The 4,950-nt window shown below is 38.0% G+C and overlaps 1 non-coding gene across 1 annotated transcript; it reads left to right on the top strand.

Moving 5' to 3' along the window:
* Window positions 1-1,253: 1,253 nt before the first annotated feature.
* Window positions 1,254-1,360, top strand: LOC133820720 (small nucleolar RNA R71). The gene has a single exon (XR_009887120.1). It is a non-coding gene; the product is annotated as a small nucleolar RNA R71 (small nucleolar RNA).
* The last annotated feature ends 3,590 nt before the right edge of the window (window positions 1,361-4,950 follow it).

Genomic DNA, 4,950 nt, shown 5'->3' with positions numbered 1-4,950 from the left:
GACACGGTAGTAGGTCGAGTTTCTCCCAGTTTTAACTTGTGAAAAATAGATAGAGGCATTAGATTCACACTAGCCCCTAAATCACATAAAGCCCTTGTCACCATTGAGTTCCCTATAGAGCATGGAATGGTGAAACTACCTGAATTTTTAAGCTTGGGAGGTAATTTTTTTTTTAAAGTATTGCATTGCACTCCTTAGTAAGTGCCACTGTCTCATAGTCCTCATGTTTCCTATTCTTCGACAAGGTTTTCTTTTTCATGAACTTCACATAACTCAGCATTTGTTCAAGTGTTTCAACAAAGCGAATGTTAATGTGAAGTTTTTGAAAAACATCTAAGAACATGGAAAATTTCTTGTCAAATGCCTTCTTTTGAACCCTCTAAGGATATGGGATTTTGATGTGATGCTCAAAACTCATAGGTGACTGCTTCTTTTCAAGGTTCTCATTAACCTCTTCATTCACCTTATCCTTATTCTCATCAAGCACTTTTTGTAACGGAATAGACTTCTTGACTGGATCTTCTAATTCTTTAGCACTACTCAGGGATATTTCATTCCATTGCTCTTTTGGGTTCACTACAATCTTACTAGGAAAAGCCCCTTGTGGCCGGTTATCCAACATACTTGTCAATTGACAAACTTGACTCTCTAGATTTCTGATGGATGCTCTAGTTTCAGTCATAAATTGAGTTTGAGTGTTGATTAAGGTCAACAATGCAACTTGTAATTCATTAGTTTACTCTTGAGAAACTGGTGGTTGTGACATTTCTTAAGATGAAGCTTGGGACACGGGCTGCTGAAATTGTTGTTGAGGGCCTTGATTATTTCTCCATGAAACTCTAGGGTGATTCCTCCACCCTGGGTTGTAAGTGTTTGAAAAAGGGTTGTTGGCTTGCCTATTATAATTTCCCAACATATTCACTTACTCCATAGGGATAGAATTATTCCATTATGCTGCCATACAACGCTTAAAAGGATGGCAACCTCAACACCTTTCACACATCGTCTGCATCTGCATTGCTTGAGTAGTTAATGTTGTGATATCATCTAATTCAAGAATCCCAGCTACTTTTCTGTTACTAGTGACTCGCTCATCAGCCCATTGGTAGTTATTCATGGCCATTTCTTCCAATAATGCATAAGCCCCATTAGCACTTTTACCCATGAATGCCCCTCCTGTTGCTGGATCAATGATGGTGCGTGTAGTAGTGCACAACCCATTATAGAAATTATGGACCAACATCCAATTCTCAATGTCGTGATGGGGAAACTTTCTCAACAATTCTTTAAACCTATCACATGCGTCATATAATGATTCCCCATCATTCTGGAAGAAGATATTGATTTCTCCTCTTAACCTTTCAGCCTTTGATGGAGGAAAAAACTTTGCAAGAAAAATCTATGTTAGATCCTCCAAAGTGTTTATAGAGAGTTTAACAACCTTTTGGCTCTTTCCCTCAGTGAGAATGGGAACAACCTCAATCTGATAGCATCGTCACTCACCCTATTCATCTTTAAAGTTGAACATAGCTCCAGGAAATTAGCTATGTGCATGTTTGGGTCCTCTGTAGGTAATCTACCAAACTGAACGGTGGACTAGACCATTTTTATTATTTTCGGCTTGATCTCAAAATTGTTAGCAGCAATTGTGGGGTGTCAAATGCATGAATGCACTCCTGTAACAGTTGGGAGTACATAATCTCTTAAATTTCTAGCCCCTTGTTCAACAGGGACCTTAGCTGCCACTGCCCCTTCGGCATTGTTGGCGACATTATTTACTGCATTCCCTTGGTTTGCATCAATCCTTGCCTCCAACCTCTTATTCTCTCGGTTCTGTCTACAAGTTCTCTCAATCTCAGGATTCACCGGTAATATCTCAGATGTTTTCCTCTTCGCATAAACAAAAACTACCTAAAATAAGAGAACTCAGACAAAACCAAGTTAGAATTAAAGACAAACAACCATATTAGAACAAAAATTAATTATTCTAATATCAATAAAATAATCCCCGACAACAGCACCAAAAACTTGTTGCGATAATTTCAATGTGCAAGTATACACAATCGCATGACAAGTAATAATAGAGTTAAGTAAAGCATCGTCCCACATAGATTATTATTAACTACCAATAATTAACTTTCCAATTCTATTTGGGTAATAAAACTTAGATTCAACAATATTAAGAACAAAAACAAGAATTAACAAAACTAACAATTAACTAATAACATAAACAAATAAAAGCAAAATTAATTCAATGGATGAAAACCTAGGGTATTTAATTTCATCATCTACCCTCTTTATTATTTCATCAATACAATTTCCATTATTCTTTCCTTTTTTGTGATAGCAGATTTACTAAAGCAATCTATATTCTTATTAAGATATATAAATTTCTCAACCTATATGTGAATTTTCAACATCTCTGTGATAAATTCCAAACATAAGGCATGCGTTAAGAATAGAAATCCTAAAAGCTACACAAACCATATAGGTACTCTCGTCCTATATTGAAATCTATGTCTATTCAACTATAGCATATTTAACTCACACCTCTCAGATTTTGAATTAAATTCATAAGTAATGTAAATAACAATGTCAAATTATTCACATTCATTTAGCACAAAAATGAATAGATCAGAATGAAGAAAAAGAAATCAGATATTACGAGACTACATTAAAACCCTAGAAAATAAAATTAGTTCATAACTAGATTCATAATATTCATTAATTCATAAAATAACATAAGAAAAAGAAATTAAAGAAGAAGAAATAAAACTCTTGATGAATTCCATTCTTGTTCTCCAAGATCCCCTTGATTTCCAGCGACTAAAAGTGATTTAAATCGCTAAAAATTAAGCTTTTATAGTAACCCTAGCGATTCCTTGTTAAAAGACCATTTCGCCTTGATACAAATAGGGTTTCATAGGCTGTACGGACTCAAGCACCACAACCCTGAAATCAAGCGCCGCGACCTGCCTTCCATTTCCCAGAGTTTTTTAGCCTCTGTCTTTTTTAGCATTGAGGCCCCACTTTCAAGCCCAGCGGGCATTCTGTTTTCAGGATAAAGCAACCTCTCTAACTTTGTATGTGTTGTGGCTTTACTCACAAGAGCCACGATCCTATTGTTCAATATTTTGAACTCACATTTTGAACTCCATTTTAATTGTTATTGTAACGCCCTAAACTCCAGGGACTGTTACGGTGTGCCTTGTAAACAATGCTAAACTCGCTAATCGAGTCATTTGGCCAAAATAGTGTAACTAAGTATGATTAGCGGTTTAGGGATTAAAAATTTTGGTTAACATATAACGTTTCATTAGAACGTTTATTATGTACATTGGGATCCCAAAAATATAATTTAAAGGTCTATTACAAGAGAATATTTACAACAGGCCGATCTAAGCGGCAAAACAGGGTTAAACTCTAGGTCTCCTTCAAACCTCGGCCGTGGTGGTCGAGCAGCTGCATATGTACACATCGTCGCCTAAGCTCTCCAACTCAAGGATGGTCCAGCTTTCTTTTGCCTTTACCTGCACCACATAGCACCCGTGAACCGAAGCCCAGTAAGAAAACTCAATATGCTCATGAACACTAATAACATGCCAATCATAAGGCACACGCCTAGCAGATATAGCCCTAGCCTTGCAGGCAAGAAAAACTACGTAGCAATGGGTATCCAAGATAAAGAATCCTGCCCTCCTGAATGGACGACTATCAAGTCAGTCTCAATCAGATAAGTGATTTAACATTGGTGGTTCCGGTAACCATATCGGGCTGATAGCCCCGCATAAAAGATAGATGACTGATAAGTCCATCTCGGTCAGATGACTGATAAGACCATCCCGGTCAGATGACTGATAAGTCCATCCCGATCAGATGACTGATAAGTCCATCTCGATCAGATGACTGATAAGTCCATCTCGATCAGATGACTGATAAGTCCATCTTGATCAAATGACTGATAAGTCCATCTCGATTAGATGACTAATAAGTCCATCTCGGAGGTCCCATACCCTCCTAGCCATGTGACAAGTAGTCACCTAGGACTTAGGCCCTGACTCTAGTAACTAGTCTTAGACTAGGCAAGCGCTTATAATTTCATCGACCTTCAGGTCGGTCCAGCATTAATACCCCATATGAGTCATTCAACGCTGATATCGATTAGATCTATTCTTCATTTGGCTCGGCGTTCATGACGCTATGCCATTTCTGACTCTTAGGCCAGTAAAACACGACCAGTGTTTAACCCATTATGAACTTGACTAGTAAATCACAGCTTCACTGATGGATCTAACACCATTGCCGATTCTGACTAATAAGTCAGTGCCATACACAAGTAAGCCATGCCACCAAACATATATCATATGTCAAATATCCAAATAAAGGGCATTCAACATGCTTACTCAAAAATTACTAGCACAATTAGGATCATGCATAAACACAGAGGCTCAAGCTCTGAACAATATCATACTCAGTATACAAAGCATGTCCTAATCACATGTTTCTCGTGCATTACATACATTATATTAACCACTTGACATGCCTCAACAATAATCATGCATGCCGCATTTAATAACCCAACATGCATCAATAATAACCATGCATGTCACATATACACAGGGTGCAGTTTTCTTACCTTTGGTCCAAGCACCGGTTACCAATAAATGAGCCACAAGCATGACCCTGATTCCAAGCCTCTAGCGATAACCTAGTCACAACCATGATATAAAACCTCATCAAAATGGGTAAATAAATACTTCCAAACCCAACCCAAGCCTCCAAGACAACAAATCCCACTCAACTAGGTAGTAGGATCGATCACAGGCCCTTAGAGTTAAGTTCCTGTGCTCAAAACATCAACTTGGCCATAAACAACATCAAACACCGCGGCCCTTAGGCAAAACAAAACCTCCACTTGCTTCTTCAAGCCTGGGCCGCGGCCTTACATCG

The sequence above is a fragment of the Humulus lupulus genome, chromosome 2, assembly GCF_963169125.1.
Source record: "Humulus lupulus chromosome 2, drHumLupu1.1, whole genome shotgun sequence".
NCBI lineage: Eukaryota > Viridiplantae > Streptophyta > Magnoliopsida > Rosales > Cannabaceae > Humulus > Humulus lupulus.
The sequence above is the reverse complement of the archived record's forward strand: the minus strand, read 5'-3'. Positions and strand labels throughout refer to the sequence as shown.